Source organism: Balaenoptera acutorostrata, unplaced genomic scaffold, assembly GCF_949987535.1.
Source record: "Balaenoptera acutorostrata unplaced genomic scaffold, mBalAcu1.1 scaffold_524, whole genome shotgun sequence".
NCBI classification, from domain to species: Eukaryota; Metazoa; Chordata; class Mammalia; order Artiodactyla; family Balaenopteridae; genus Balaenoptera; species Balaenoptera acutorostrata.
In genome coordinates this window covers 207,794-225,278 of record NW_026646372.1, presented here as the reverse complement: position 1 = coordinate 225,278, position 17,485 = coordinate 207,794, and the positions used below count along the sequence as shown (strand labels likewise).

The 17,485-nt window shown below is 42.9% G+C and overlaps 1 long non-coding RNA gene across 2 annotated transcripts; it reads right to left on the bottom strand.

Moving 5' to 3' along the window:
• Window positions 1-8,764: 8,764 nt before the first annotated feature.
• LOC130706881 (uncharacterized) lies at window positions 8,765-15,628 on the bottom strand. Of its 2 annotated transcripts, none has more exons than XR_009006926.1 (3): window positions 15,542-15,628; window positions 12,138-12,252; window positions 8,765-8,880 (listed from the first exon to the last, which is right to left on the bottom strand). It is a non-coding gene; the product is annotated as an uncharacterized LOC130706881 (long non-coding RNA). The 2 variants fall into 2 exon arrangements; XR_009006927.1 differs by lacking the exon at window positions 8,765-8,880 and adding an exon at window positions 10,536-10,638 and having other exon boundaries at window positions 15,542-15,627.
• Window positions 15,629-17,485: the final 1,857 nt, after the last annotated feature.

The following is a 17,485-nucleotide window of genomic DNA, read 5'->3' as shown; positions in this document are numbered from 1 at the left end:
AAACAGAACAGAATCACACGTTTAGAAAACACACAATGGCTGCTTAACTGGAAAGGAGAAGTGGGATGATGCATAAAACAAGGGTTTGAAATTAGCACAGATATCGTTCCATAAACCCAATATGTAATAGACAAGACCTACTCCTTGCTCAGTGAACTGGACTCTACACCCCCTATTCACCGCCCAAAAATATAACTGACTGGTAAGAATCTTAAAACCTATGTATTGATATCTCTCTGTAAGTGAGTCAAGTGGGTGTAAAGCGCCATAAACACAGCAGTGAAAAGCAGCTAAACCCCATTATAAAAATCAATTACTGGGCTTCCCTGTTGGCGCAGTGGTTGAGAATCTGCCTGCTAATGCAAGAAACACGGGTTTGAGCCCTGGTCTGGGAAGATCCCACATGCCGTGGAGCAACTAGGCCCGTGAGCCACAACTACTGAGCCTGCGCGTCTGGAGCCTGTGCTCCGCAACAAGAGAGTCCACAATAGTGAGAGGCCCATGCACCGCGATGAGGAGTGGCCCCCACTTGAAACAACTGGAGAAAGCCCTAGCACAGAAACGAAAACCCAACATAGCAATGAATCACTCAATCAATCACTACAGAAATCGTAAAAAAAAATTGCTTATATTTAAAAAAAATCAATTACTTTAAAAAACCCGTGAAACAAAGACAGTGAAAGAGAGAGAAATTCTTACAAAATTCGTTCAGGGGCTGTGATGCAACCTGGATTGACCATATATAGGCCCACAGCTGATTGAGACATAAGGGTGGACACTCTTGGGGCTGAGAGGTTTGGTGAGGTTGGGGGAGCAAACGCAGACCCTTTAAAGTAATACTGCGTGGTACCCATCCCATGGGTCCCAAATCTCCAGGTTCAAGGGCATCTTCCTACATCGAAAACAAGCATGAGAAACCCAGACGATGGTACACCGTGTGATCGGGAAAGGTTTCTAAAACGCACCTCATTTCTCATCAGCTTGTGCTCGGATTCGCCATTCCAGCCGCTTTACTAGCCATGACCCTCCGTGAAGAATCAGCACCTTTAACCTCCTGTTCCGTACAGGTTGCAATTTGTCCTGAGGATGAACGGGAAGAGGGGGAACCAATGGGAGACTAGCTCTAGGTGTTGGGACAGGCACAGGTCACTCTATTTTCCCATCAGGAAGAAGAATTAACCACAGGCTTAGCCTGCTGCCCGGAACCACAATAGGACCTGTAGCAATCCTGTGCTTTTGCGGCCAGCTCCCAGAAAGCGAGTTGAAAAATGGAGCTCAGGGGCACTGCAATTCACAAACCTGCAGAGTTATAAATGATAACTCTTGTCCACAAATATATTGAGGGAAGGCAACGAAGAGGATTTGAAAGCAAGGCAGAATTGCAGGAAACAGATTTCAGGAGGTAGATTCGAATCGCCTTTAAAGCACAGGAAAAGCGGCAAAACCTCGACAATGATGCCCTTGGCCAAAAAGGGCGTATGCGTTTTTTCCTGAATATATTCAGGAAAAAACGCATACGCCCTTTTTGGCCAACCAAGCAACCTGGAAATGCAAATCAGTGCCACAAAGAAGTCTCGCTTCCCATCGGTCAAAAGGGTCATGCTGAAAAAAGTGTCAAAACCAGAAATGCAGGACAGGCCATGGAGGAATGGGAGCCTTGATACGCTGATGCGCGAGATATAAATTGCCAACAGCCACACTGGAGAAGTGTACGGTGTGTCCTGAAGCATCTAAAAAACCCAGCTTAGAGAGCATAGGGCACTTCCACTCATGGGCGTATAAATTGGGAAAACTAAAAATCAGCAAGACACAGGCACCCCAAAGTTTAGGGCTGCTCTGTTGACAAGAACCTCCACTTCATTACACCGTAAATATCCCAGGAAATAGCAGAATGGATAAAGAAGTTGTGGTCCTTATGTAGAATGGAATATCACTCAGCCAGGAAATCAACATCATAAGGCTAGTAGCAGCATGATGAGTGGATTTAGGTACGACGATTCTAAGTGAAATAAGTCACACAGAAAAAGACACTTATCATAAGATATCACATATAGAGGGAATGTAAAAACCACTACATTTGAACTGAATTACAAAACAGAACAGAGTCACACGTTTAGAAAACACACTATGTCTGCTTAACGGAAAGGTGAGGTGGGGTGATGCATAAAACAAGGGTTTCAAATTAGCTCAGATACCGTTCCATAAACCCAATATGTAATAGACAAGACATACTCCTTGCTAAGTTAACTGGACTCTGCACCCCCTATTCACAGCACAAGAATATATCTGACTAGTAAGAATCTTAAAACCTATGTATTGATATCTCTCTGTAAGTGAGTCAAGTGGGTGTAAAGCGGCAGAAACACAGCAGTGAAAAACAGCTAAACCCCATTATAAAAATCAATTACTGACTTATCATAAGATATTACTTATAGAGTGAATGTTAAAACTGCTACCCTTGAACTGAATTACAAAACAGAACAGAGATACGGAACCAAGATGGCGGAGTAGAAGTACGTGCTCTCACTGCCTCTTGCGAGAGCACCAGAATCACAACTGGCTGCTGGACAATCATTGACAGGAAGACCCTGGACTTCACCAAGGAGGATACCCCACGTCTAAGGACCGAGGAGAAGCCGCAGTGAGACGGTAGGAGGGGCGCAATCAGAGTAAAATCAAATCCCATAACTGATGGGTGGGTGACTCACAGACTGGCGAACACTTATACCACAGAAGTCCACCCAGTGGACTGAAGGTTCTGAGCCCCACGTCAGGCTTCCCAACCTGGGGGTCCGGCAACGGGAGGAGGAATTCCTAGAGAATCAGACTTTGAAGCCTAGTGGGAATTGATTGCAGGACTTTGACAGGACTGGGGGAAACAGAGACCCTGCTCTTGGAGGGCACACACAAAGTAATGTGTGCATCGGGACCCAGGGGAAGGAGCAGTGACCCTGGGGGAGACTGAACCAGACCTACCTGCTGGTGTTGGGGGGTCTCCTGCAGAGGCCGGTGGTGGCTCTGTTTCACCATGGGGATAAGGACACTGGCAGCAGAGGTTCTGTGAAGTTCTCCTTGGTGTGAACCCTCCCAGAGTCTGCCATTAACCCCACCAAAGAGCACGGGTAGGCTCCAGTGTTGGGTTTCCTCAGGCAAAACAACCAACAGGGAGGGAACCCAGCCCCACCCATCAACAGTCAAGTGGATTAAGGTTTTACTGAGCTCTGACCGCCACAGCAACAGTCAGCTCTACCCACCACCAGAGCCTCCCATCAAGCCTCTTAGATAGCCTCAACCACCAGAGGGCAGACAGCAGAAGCAAGAAAAACTACAATCCTGCAGCCTGTGGACCAAAAACCACAGTTACAGAAAGATAGAGAAGATGAAAAGGCAGAGGGCTATGTACCAGATGAAGGAACAAGAAAAAAACCCAGAAAAACAACTAAATGAAGTGGAGATAGGCAACCTTCCAGAAAAAGAATTCAGAATAATGATAGTGAAGATGATCCAGGACCTCGGAATAAGAATGGAGGCAAAGATTGAGAAGATGCAAGAAATGATTAACAAAGACCTAGAAGAATTAAAGAACAAACAAACAGAGATGACCAATACAATAACTGAAATGAAAACTACACTAGAAGGATTCAATAGCAGAATAACTGAGGCAGAAGAACGGATAAGTGACCTGGAAGACAGAATGGTGGAATTCACTGCTGCGGAACAGACTAAAGAAAAAAGAATGAAAAGAAATGAAGACAGCCTAAGAGACCTCTGGGACAACATTAAACGCAACAACATTCGCATTATAGGGGTCCCAGAAGGAGAAGAGAGAGAGAAAGGACCCGAGAAAATATTTGAAGAGATTATAGTCGAAAACTTCCCTAACATGGGAAAGGAAATAGCCACCCAAGTCCAGGAAGCACAGAGAGTCCCATACAGAATAAACACAAGGAGAAACACACCGAGACACATAGTAATCAAAGTGGCAAAAATTAAAGACAAAGAAAAATTATTGAAAGCAGCAAGGGAAAATCGACAAATAACATACAAGGGAACTCCCATAAGGTTAACAGCTGATTTCTCAGCAGAAACTCTGCAAGCCAGAAGGGAGTGGCATGATATAATTAAAGTAATGAAAGGGAAGAACCTACAACCAAGATTACTCTACCCGGCAAGGATCTCATTTAGATTTGATGGAGAAATCAAAAGCTTTACAGACAAGCAAAAGCTAAGAGAATTCAGCACCACCAAACCAGCTCTACAACAAATGCTAAAGGAACTTCTCTAAGTGGGAAACACAAGAGAAGAAAAGGACCTACAAAAACAAACCCAAAACAATTAAGAAAATGGTCATAGTAACATACATATCGATAATTACCTTAAACGTGAATGGATTAAATGCCCCAACCAAAAGACATAGACTGGCTGAACGGGTACAAAAACAAGACCCATATATATGCTGTCTACAAGAGACCCACTTTAGACCTAGGGACACATACAGACTGAAAGTGAGGGGATGGAAAAAGATATTCCATGCAAATGGAAATCAAAAGAAAGCTGGAGTAGCTATACTCATATCAGATAAAATAGACTTTAAAATAAAGAATGTTACAAGAGACAAGGAAGGACACTACATAATGATCCAGGGATCAATCCAAGAAGAAGATATAACAATTATAAATATATATGCACCCAACATAGGAGCACCTCAATACATAAGGCAACTGCTAACAGCTATAAAAGAGGAAATCGACAGTAACACAATAATAGTGGGGGACTTTAACACCTCACTTACACCAATGGACAGATCATCCAAAATGAAAATAAATAAGGAAACAGAAGCTTTAAATGACACAATAGACCAGATAGATTTAATTGATATATATAGGACATTCCATCCAAAAACAGCAGATTACACGTTCTTCTCAAGTGCGCACGGAACATTCTCCAGGATAGATCACATCTTGGGTCACAAATCAAGCCTCAGTAAATTTAAGAAAATTGAAATAATATCAAGCATCTTTTCGGACCACAACGCTATGAGATTAGAAATGAATTACAGGGAAAAAAACGTAAAAAAGACAAACACATGGAGGCTAAACAATACGTTACTAAATAACCAAGAGATCACTGAAGAAATCAAAGAGGAAATCAAAAAAATACCTAGAGACAAATGACAATGAAAACACAACGACCCAAAACCTATGGGATGCAGCAAAAGCAGTTCTAAGAGGGAAGTTTATAGCTATAAAAGCCTACCTAAAAAACAAGAAAAATCTCAAGTAAACAATCTAACCTTACACCTAAAGAAACTAGAGAAAGAAGAACAAACAAAACCCAAAGTTAGCAGAAGGAAAGAAATCATAAAGATCAGAGCAGAACTAAATGAAATAGAAACAAAGAAAACAATAGCAAAGATCAATAAAACTAAAAGTTGGTTCTTTGAGAAGATAAACAAAATTGATAAGCCATTAGCCAGACTCATCAAGAAAAAGAGGGAGAGGACTCAAATCAATAAAATCAGAAATGAAAAAGGAGAAGTTACAACAGACACCGCAGAAATACAAAGCATCCTAAGAGACTATTACAAGCAACTTTATGCCAATAAAATGGACAACCTGGAAGAAATGGACAAATTCTTAGAAAGGTATAACCTTCCAAGACTGAACCAGGAAGAAACAGAAAATATGAACAGACCAATCACAAGTAATGAAATTGAAAGTGTGATTAAAAATCTTCCAACAAACAAAAGTCCAGGAGCAGATGGCTTCACAGGTGAATTCTATCAAACATTTAGAGAAGAGCTAACACCCATCCTTCTCAAACTCTTCCAAAAAATTGCAGAGAAAGGAACACTCCCAAACTCATTCTATGAGGCCACCATCACCCTGATACCAAAACCAGACAAAGACACTACAAAAAAAGAAAATTACAGACCAATATCACTGATGAATATAGATGCAAAAATCCTCAACAAAATACTAGCAAACAGAATCCAACAACACATTAAAAGGATCATACACCACGATCAAGTGGGATTTATCCCAGGGATGCAAGGATTCTTCAATATACGCAAATCAATCAATGTGATACACCATATTAACAAATTGAAGAATAAAAACCATATGATCATCTCAATAGATGCAGAAAAAGCTTTTGACAAAATTCAACACCCATTTCTGATAAAAACTCTCCAGAAAGTGGGCATAGAGGGAACCTACCTCAACATAATAAAGGCCATATATGACAAACCCACAGCAAACATCATTCTCAATGGTGAAAAACTGAAAACATTTCCTCTAAGATCAGGAACAAGACAAGGATGTCCACTCTCACCACTATTATTCAACATAGTTCTGGAAGTCCTAGCCACGGCAATCAGAGAAGAAAAAGAAATAAAAGGAATACAAATTGGAAAAGAAGAAGTAAAACTGTCACTCTTTGTGGATGACATGATACTATACATAGAGAATCCTAAAACTGCCACCAGAAAACGGCTAGAGCTAATTAATGAATATGGTAAAGTTGCAGGATACAAAATGAATGCACAGAAATCTCTTGCATTCCTATACACTAATGATGAAAAATCTGAAAGAGAAATTATGGAAACACTCCCATTTACCATTGCAACAAAAAGAATAAAATACCTAAGAATAAACCTACCTAGGGAGACAAAAGACCTGTATGCAGAAAACTATAAGACACTGATGAAAGAAATTAAAGATGATACCAACAGATGGAGAGATATACCATGTTCTTGGATTGGAAGAATCAACATTGTGAAAATGAGTATACTACCCAAAGCAATCTACAGATTCAATGCAATCCCTATCAAATTACCAATGGCATTTTTTATGGAGCTAGAACAAATCATCTTAAAATTTGTATGGAGACACAAAAGACCCCAAATAGCCAAAGCAGTCGTGAGGCAAATAAATGGAGCTGGAGGAATCAGACTCCCTGACTTCAGACTATACTACAAAGCTACAGTAATCAAGACAATATGGTACTGGCACAAAAACAGAAACATAGATCAATGGAACAAGATAGAAAGCCCAGAGATTAACCCACGCACCTATGGTCAACTAATCTATGACAAAGGAGGCAAAGATATACAATGGAGAAAAGACAGTCTCTTCAATAAGTGGTGCTGGGAAAACTGGACAGCTACATGTAAAAGAATGAAATTAGAATACTCCCTAACACCATACACAAAAATAAACTCAAAATGAATTAGAGACCTAAATATAAGACTGGACACTATAAAACTCTTAGAGGAAAACATAGGAAGAACACTCTTTGACATAAATCACAGCAAGATCTTTTTTGATCCACCTCCTAGAGTAATGGAAATAAAAAGAAAAATAAACAAGTGGGACCTAATGAAACTTCAAAGCTTTTGCACAGCAAAGGAAACCATAAACAAGACGAAAAGACAACCCTCAGAATGGGAGAAAATATTTGCAAACGAATCAACGGACAAAGGATTAATCTCCAAAATATATAAACAGCTCATTCAGCTCAATATTAAAGAAACAAACACCCCAATCCAAAAATGGGCAGAAGACCTAAATAGACATTTCTACAAAGAAGACATACAGACGGCCACAAAGCACATGAAAAGATGCTCAACATCACTAATTATTAGAGAAATGCAAATCAAAACTACAATGAGGTATCACCTCACTCCTGTTAGAATGGGCATCATCAGAAAATCTACAAACAACAAATGCTGGAGAGGATGTGGAGAAAAGGGAACCCTCTTGCACTGTTGGTGGGAATGTAAATTGATACAGCCACTATGGAGAACAATATGGAGGTTCCTTAAAAAACTAAAAACAGAATTACCATATGACCCAGCAATCCCACTACTGGGCATATACCCAAAGAAAACCATAACTGAAAAAGACACATGCACCCGAATGTTCATTGCAGCACTATTTACAATAGCCAGGTCATGGAAGCAACCTAAATGCCCATCAACAGACGAATGGATAAAGAAGTCGTGGTACATATATACAATGGAATATTACTCAGCCATAAAAAGGAATGAAATTGAGTCATTTGTTGAGACGTGGATGGATCTAGAGACTGTCATACAGAGTGAAGTAAGTCAGAAAGAGAAAAACAAATATCGTATATTAATTCATGTATGTGGAACCTAGAAATATGGTACAGATGAGCCAGTTTTCAGGGCAGAAGTTGAGACACAAATGTAGAGAATGGACATATGGACACCAAGGGGGGAAAACTGCGGTGGTGTGGGGATGGTGGTGTGCTGAATTGGGCAATTGGGATTGAAATGTATACACTGATGTGAATAAAATTGATGCCTAATAAGAACCTGCAGTATAAAAAAACAAACAAAAGAACTAATACTAAACTTTCATTGGGCTATTTGTATGGAAATATGTTAATACAAATGTTTCAAACATTAAAAAATAATCAATTACTTTTAAACACCCATGAAACAAAGACAGTGAAAGAGAGAGAAATTCTTACAAGATTCGTTCAGGGGCTGTGATGCAACCTGGATTGACCATATCTAGACCCACAACTGATTGAGACATAAGGGTGTACACTCCTGGGCCTTAGAGGTACGGTGAGGTTGGGTGAGCAAACGCAGACCCTTTAAAGTACTACTGTGTGGTAACCATCCCATGGGTCCCAAATCTCCAGGTTCAAGGGAATCTTCCTACATCGAAAACATGCATGAGAAACCCAGAAGATGGTACACCGTGTGATCGGGAAAGGTTTCTAAAACGCACCTCATTTCTCATCTCCTTGTGCTCGGGGTCGCCATTCCAGCCACTTTACTAGCAATCTCCCTCCTTGGAGAATCAGCACCTTTAACCTCCTGTTCCGTACAGGTTGCAATTTGTCCTGAGGATGAACGGGAAGAGGGGGAACCAATGAGAGACTAGCTCTAGGTGTTGGGACAGGCACAGGTCACTCTATTTTCCCATCAGGAAGAAGAATTAACCACAGGCTCAGCCTGCCCCCCGGAACCACAATAGGGCCTGAAGCAATCCTGCGCTTTTGCGGCCAGCTCCCAAGAAAGCGAGTTGAAAAATGGAGCTCAGGGGCCCTGCAATTCACAAACCTGCAGAGTTATAAATGATAACTCTCGTCCACAAATATATTGAGGGAAGGCAACGAAGAGGATTTGAAAGCAAGGCAGAATTGCAGGAAACAGATTTCAGCAGGTAGATTCGAAACGCCTTTAAAGCCCATGAAAAGCGGCAAAACCTCGACAATGATGCCCTTGGCCAAAAAGGGCGTATGCGTTTTTTCCTGAATATATTCAGGAAAAAAGGCATACGCCCTTTTTGGCCAATCAAGCAACCTGGAAAGGCAAATCAGCACTAGAAAGAAGTCTCGCTTCCCATCGGTCAAAAGGGCCATGCTGAATAAAGTGTCAAAACCAGAAATGCAGGACAGGCCATGGGGAAATGGAAGCCTTGCAACGATGATGGGCGGGATGTAAATTCCCAACAGCCACTCTGGAGAAGTGTACGGTGTGTCCTGAAACATCTAAAAAACTCAGCTTAGAGAGCATAGGGCACTTCCACTCATGGGTGTATAAATTGGGAAAACTAAAAATCAGCAAGACACAGGCACCCCAAAGTTTATGGCTGCTCTGTTGACAAGAACCTCCACTTCGTTACACCTTAAATATCCAAGGAAAGAGAAAAATGGATAAAGAAGTTGTGGTCCTTATGTACAATGGAATATCACTCAGCCATGAAATCAACGTCATAAGGCGAGTAGCAGCATGATGAGTGGATTTAGGTATGATGATCCTAAGTGAAATAAGTCACACTGAAAAAGACACTTATCATAAGATATCACTTATAGAGGGAATGTAAAAACCGCTAAACCTGAACTGAATTACAAAACAGAACAGAGTCACACGTTTAGAAAACACACTATGGCTGCTTAACGGGAAAGGTGAGATGGGGTGATGCATAAAACAAGGGTTTGAAATTAGCTCAGATACCGTTCCATAAACCCAATATGTAATAGAGAAGACCTACTCCTTGCTCAGTGAACTGGACTTAACACCCCCTATTCACCGCCCAAGTATATATCGGACTAGTAAGAATCTTAAAACCTTGTATTGATATCTCTCTGTAAGTGAGTCAAGTGGGTGTAAAGCGGCAGAAACACAGCAGTGAAAAGCAGCTAAACCCCAGTATAAAAATCAATTACTTTAAAAAACCCGTGAAAGAAATACAGTGAAAGAGAGAGAAGTTCTTACCAAATTCGTTCAGGGGCTGTGATGCCACCTGGATTGACCATATATAGACCCACAGCTGATTGAGACATAAGGGTGGACACTCAGGGGCTGAGAGGTTTGGTGAGGTTGAGGGAGCAAACGCAGACCCTTTAAAGTACTACTGCGTGGTACCCATCCCATGGGTCCCAAATCTCCAGATTCAAGGGCATCTTCCTGCATCGAAAACATGCATGAGAAACCCAGACGATGGTACACCGTGTGATCGGGAAAGATTTCTAAAACGCCCCTCATTTCTCATCTCCTTGTGCTCGGGTTCGTCATTCCAGCCGCTTTACTAGCAATCTCCCTCCTTGGAGAATCAGCACCTTTAACCTCCTGTTCCGTACAGGTTGCAATTTGTCCTGAGGATGAACGGGAAGAGGGGGAACCAATGACAGACTACCTCTAGGTGATGGGACAGGCACAGGCCACTCTATTTTCCAATCACGAAGAAAAATTAACCTCAGGCTCAGCCTGCAGCCCGGAACCAGAATAGGACCTGAAGCAATCTTGCGCTTTTGCGGCCAGCTCCCCAGAAAGCGAGTTGAAAAATGGCGCTCAAGGGCACTGCAATTCACAAACCTGCAGAGTTATAAATGATAACTCTCGGCCACAAATAAATTGAGGGAAGGCAACGAAGAGGATTTGAAAGCAAGGCAGAATTGCAGGATACAGATTTCAGCAGGTAGGTCCGAATCGCCTTTAAAGCACAGGAAAAGCGGCAAAACCTCGACAATAATGCCCTTGGCCAAAAAGGGCGTATGCGATTTTTCCTGAATATATTCAGGAAAAAACGCATACGCCCTTTTTGGCCAACCAAGCAACCTGGAAAGGCAAATCAGCGCTACAAAGAAGTCTCGCTTCCCATCGGTCAAAAGGGCCATGCTGAATAAAGTATCAAAACGAGAAATGCAGGAAAGGCCATGGAGAAACGGGAGCCTTGCTATGCTGATGGGCGGGATGTAAACTGCCAAGAGCCACTCTGGAGAAGTGTACGGTGTGTCCTGAAACATGTAAAAAAACTCAGCTTAGAGAGCATAGGGTACTTCCACTCATGGGCGTATAAATTGGGAAAACTAAAAATCAGCAAGACAAAGGCACCCCAAAGTTTAGAGCTGCTCTGTTGACAAGAACCTCCACTTCGTTACACCTTAAATATCCCAGGAAAGTGAAAAATGGATAAAGAACTTGTGGTCCTTATGTACAATAGAATATCACTCAGCCATGAAATCAATGTCATGAGTCACACGTTTAGAAAACACACAATGGCTGCTTAACGGGAAAGGAGAGGTGGGGTGATGCATTAAACAAGGGTTTGAAATTAGCACAGATACCGTTCCATAAACCCAATATGTAATGGACTAGACCTACTCCTTGCTCAGTGAACTGGCCTCAGCACCCCCTATTCACCGCCCAAGAATATATCTGACTAGTAAGAATCTTAAAACCTATGTATTGATATCTCTCTGTAAGTGAGTCAAGTGGGTGTAAAGCGGCGGAAACACAGCAGTGAAGAGCAGCTAAACCCCATGATAAAAATCACTCACTTTTAAAAACCCGTGAAACAAAGACAGTGAAAGAGAGAGAAATTCTTACCGAATTCGTTCAGGGGCTGTGATGCCACCTGGATTGAACAAATATAGACCCACAGCTTATTGAGACATAAGGGTGGACACTCAAGGGCTGAGAGGTTTGGTGAGGTTGGGGTAGCAAACGCAGACCCTTTAAAATACTACTGCGTGGTACCAATCCCATGGGTCCCAAATCTCCAGATTCAAGGGCATCTTCCTCCATCGAAAACATGTATGAGAAACCCAGAAGATGCTACACCGTGTGATCGGGAAAGGTTTCTAAAACGCACCTCATTTCTCATCTCCTTGTGCTCGGGTTCGCCATTCCAGCCGCTTTACTAGCAATCTCCCTCCTTGGAGAATCAGCACCTTTAACCTCCTGTTCCGTACAGGTTGCAATTTGTCCTGAGGAAAATCGCGAAGAGGGGGAACCAATGAGAGACTAGCTCTAGGTGTTGAGACAGGCACAGGTCACTCCATTTTCCCAACAGGAGAAAGAATTAACCACAGGCTCAGCCTGCCGCCCGGAACCAGAATAGGGCCTGAAGCAATCCGGCGCTTTTGCGGCCAGCTCCCAAGAAAGCGAGTTGAAAAATGGAGCTCAGGGGCACTGCAATTCACAAACCTGCAGAGTTATAAATGATAACTCTTGTCCACAAATATATTGAGGGAAGGCAACGAAGAGGATTTGAAAGCAAGGCAGAATTGCAGGAAACAGATTTCAGGAGGTAGATTCGAATCGCCTTTAAAGCACGGGAAAAGCGGCAAAACCTCGACAATGATGCCCTTGGCCAAAAAGGGCGTATGCGTTTTTTCCTGAATATATTCAGGAAAAAACGCATACGCCCTTTTTGGCCAACCAAGCAACCGGGAAAGGTAAATCAGCGCTACAAAGAAGTCTCGCTTCCCATCAGTCAAAACGGCCATGCTAAATAAAGTGTCAAAACCAGAAATGCAGGACAGGCCATGGAGAAACGGGAGCCTTGTTACGCTGATGGGCGGGATGTAAATTGCCAACAGCCACTCTGGAGAAGTGTACGGTGTGTCCTGAAACATCTAAAAAACTCAGCTTAGAGAGCATAGGGAACTTCCACTCATGGGCGTATAAATTGGTAAAACTAAAAATCAGCAAGACACAGGCACCACAAAGTTTAGGGCTGCTCTGTTGACAAGAACCTCCACTTCGTTACACCTTAAATATCCCAGGAAAGAGAAAAATGCATAAAGAAGTTGTGGTCCTTATGTAGAATGGAATATCACTCAGCCATGAAATGAACGTCATAAGGCTAGTAGCAGCATGATGAGTGGATTTAGGTACGACGATTGTAAGTGAAATAAGTCACACAGAAAAAGACACTGACCATAAGATATCACTTATAGAGGGAATGTAAAAACCGCTACACCTGAACTGAATTACAAAACAGAACAGAATCACACGTTTAGAAAACACACAATGGCTGCTTAACTGGAAAGGAGAAGTGGGATGATGCATAAAACAAGGGTTTGAAATTAGCACAGATATCGTTCCATAAACCCAATATGTAATAGACAAGACCTACTCCTTGCTCAGTGAACTGGACTCTACACCCCCTATTCACCGCCCAAAAATATAACTGACTGGTAAGAATCTTAAAACCTATGTATTGATATCTCTCTGTAAGTGAGTCAAGTGGGTGTAAAGCGCCATAAACACAGCAGTGAAAAGCAGCTAAACCCCATTATAAAAATCAATTACTGGGCTTCCCTGTTGGCGCAGTGGTTGAGAATCTGCCTGCTAATGCAAGAAACACGGGTTTGAGCCCTGGTCTGGGAAGATCCCACATGCCGTGGAGCAACTAGGCCCGTGAGCCACAACTACTGAGCCTGCGCGTCTGGAGCCTGTGCTCCGCAACAAGAGAGTCCACAATAGTGAGAGGCCCATGCACCGCGATGAGGAGTGGCCCCCACTTGAAACAACTGGAGAAAGCCCTAGCACAGAAACGAAAACCCAACATAGCAATGAATCACTCAATCAATCACTACAGAAATCGTAAAAAAAAATTGCTTATATTTAAAAAAAATCAATTACTTTAAAAAACCCGTGAAACAAAGACAGTGAAAGAGAGAGAAATTCTTACCAAATGCGTTCAGGGGCTGTGATGCCACCTGGATTGACCATATCTAGACCCACAGCTGATTGAGACATAAGGGTGGACACTCTTGGGGCTGAGAGGTTCGGTGAGGTTGGGTGAGCCAACGCAGACCCTTTCAAGTAATACTGCATGGTACCCATCCCATGGGTCCCAAATCTCCAGGTTCAAGGCCATCTTCCTACATCGAAAACAGGCATGAGAAACCCAGAAGATGGTACACCGTGTGATCGGGAAAGGTTTCTAAAACGCGCCTCATTTCTCATCTCCTTGTGCTCGGGTTCGCCATTCCAGCCACTTTACTAGCAATCTCCCTCCTTGGAGAATCAGCACCTTTAACCTCCTGTTCCGTACAGGTAGCAATTTGTCCTGAGGATGAACGGGAAGAGGGGGAACCAATGAGAGACTAGCTCTAGGTGTTGGGACAGGCACAGGTCACTCTATTTTCCCATCAGGAAGAAGAATTAACCACAGGATCAGCCGGCCGCCCGGAACCAGAATAGGACCTGAAGCAATCCTGCACTTTTGCGGCCAGCTCCCAAGAAAGCGAGTTGAAAAATGGAGCTCTGGGGCACTGCAATTCACAAACCTGCAGACCTATAAATGATAACTCTCGTCCACAAATATATTGAGGGAAGGCAACGAAGAGGATTTGAAAGCAAGGCAGCTTAGGGCTGCTCTGTTGACAAGAACCTCCACTTCATTACACCGTAAATGTCCCAGGAAAGAGCAGAATGGATAAAGAAGTTGTGGTCCTTATGTAGAATGTAATATCACTCAGCCATGAAATCAACGTCATAAGGCTAGTAGCAGCACGATGAATGGATTTAGGTACGACGATTCTAAGTGAAATAAGTCACACAGAAAAAGACACTTATCATAAGATATCACTTATAGAGGGAGTGTAAAACCGCTACACTTGAACTGAATTACAAAACAGAACAGAGTCACACGTTTAGAAAACACACTATGGCTGCTTAACGGGAAAGGAGAGGTGGGGTGATGCATAAAACAAGGGTTTTAAATTAGCTCAGATACCGTTCCATAAACCCAATATGTACTAGACAAAACCTACTCCTTGCTCAGTGAACTGGACTCAACACCCCCTAATCACCGCCCAAGAATATATCTGACTAGTAAGAATCTTAAAACCTATGTATTGATATCTCTATGTAAGTGAGTCAAGTGGGTGTAAAGCGGCAGAAACACAGCAGTGAAAAGCAGCTAAACCCCATTATAAAAATCAATTACTTTTAAAATCCCGTGAAACAAAGACAGTGAAAGAGAGAGAAATTCTTACAAAATTCGTTCACGGGCTGTGATGCCACCTGGATTGACCATATCTAGTCCCACAGCTGATTCAGACATAAGGGTGGACACTCAGGGGCTGAGAGGTTTGGTGAGGTTGGGGGAGCCAACGCAGACCCTTTAAAGCAATACTGCGTGGTACCCATCCCAGGGGTCCCAAATCTCCAGCTTCAAGGGCGTCTTCCTACATCGAAAATATGCATGAGAAACCCAGAAGATGGTATAACGCGTGATCGGGAAAGCTTTCTAAAACGCACCTCATTTCTCATCTCCTTGTGCTCGGGTTCGCCATTCCAGCCGCTTTACTAGCAATCTCCCTTCTTGGAGAATCAGCACCTTTAACCTCCTGTTGCGTACAGGTTGCAATTTGTCCTGAGGATGAACGGGAAGAGGGGGAACCAATGAGAGACTAGCTCTAGGTGTTGGGACAGGCATAGGTCACTCTATTTTCCCATCAGGAAAAAGAATTAACCACAGGCTCAGCCTGCCGCCCATAACCCGAATAGGGCCTGAAGCAATCCTGCGCTTTTGCGGCCAGCCCCCAAGAAAGCGAGTTGAAAAATGGAGCTCAGGGGCACTGCAATTCAAAAACCTGCAGAGTTATAAATGATAACTCTCGCCCACAAATATATTGAGGGAAGGCAACGAAGAGCCTTTGAAAGCAAGGCAGAATTGCAGGACACAGATTTCAGGAGGTAGATTCGAATCGCCTTGAAAGCACATGAAAAGCGGCAAAACGTGGACAATGATGCCCTTGGCCAAAAAGGGCGTATGCGTTTTTTCCTGAATATATTCAGGAAAAAATGCATACGCCCTTTTTGGCCAACCAAGCAACCTGGAAAGGCAAATCAGCGCTCCAAAAAGTCTCGCTTCCCAGCGGGCAAAAGGGCCATGCGGAAAAAAGTGTCCAAACCAGAAATGCAGGACCGGCCATGGAGAAATGGGAGCCTTGCTACGCTGATGGGCAGGATGTAAATTGCCAACAGCCACTCTGGAGAAGTGTACGGTGTGTCCTGAAACATCTAAAAAACACAGCTTGGAGAGCATAGGGCACTTCCACTCATGGGCGTATAAATTGGGAAAACTAAAAATCAGCAAGACACAGGCACCCCAAAGTTTAGGGCTGCTCTGTTGACAAGAACCCCCACTTCATTACACTTTAAATATCCTAGGAAAGAGAAAAGTGGATAACGAAGTTGTGGTCCTCATGTACAATGGAATATCACTCAGGCATGAAATCCACGTCATAAAGCTAGTAGCAGCACGATGAGTGGATTTAGGTACGGCGATTCTAAGTGAAATAAATCACACAGAAAAAGACACTTATCATAAGATATCACTTATAGAGGGAATGTAAAAACCGCTACACTTGAACTGAATTACAAAACAGAACAGAGTCACACGTTCAGAAAACAAACTATGGCTGCTGAACGGGAAAGGTGAGGTGGGGTGATGCATAAAACAAGGGTTTCAAATTAGTTCAGATACCGTTTCATAAACCCAATATGTAGTAGACAAGACCTACTCCTTGCTCAGTGAACTGGCCTCAACACCCCCTATTCACCGCACAAGAATATATCTGACTAGTAAGAATCTTCAAACCTATGTATTGATATCTCTCTGTAAGTGAGTCAAGGGGGTGTAAAGTGGCCTAAACACAGCCGTGAAAAGCAGCTAAACCCCATTATAAAAATCAATTACTTTTCAAAACCCGTGAAACAAAGACAGTGAAAGAGAGAGAAATTCTTACAAAATTCGTTCAGGGGCTGTGATGCCACCTGGATTGACCATATCTAGACCCACAGCTGATTGAGACATAAGGGTGGACACTCTTGGGGATGAGAGGTTTGGTGAGGTTGCATGAGACAACGCAGACCCTTTAAAGTAATACTGCATGGTACCCATCCCATGGGTCCCAAATCTCCAGGTTCAAGGGCATCTTCCTACGTTGAAAACATGCATGAGAAAACCAGAAGATGGTATACCATGAGATCGGGAAAGGTTTCTAAAACGCACCTCATTTCTCATCTCCTTGTGCTCGGGTTCGCCATTCCAGCCACTTTACTAGCCATCTCCCTCCTTGGAGAATCAGCACGTTTAATCTCCTGTTCCGTACAGGTTGGAATTTGTCCTGAGGATGAACGGGAAGAGGGGGAACCAATGAGAGACTAGCTCTAGGGATTGGGACAGGCACAGGTCAC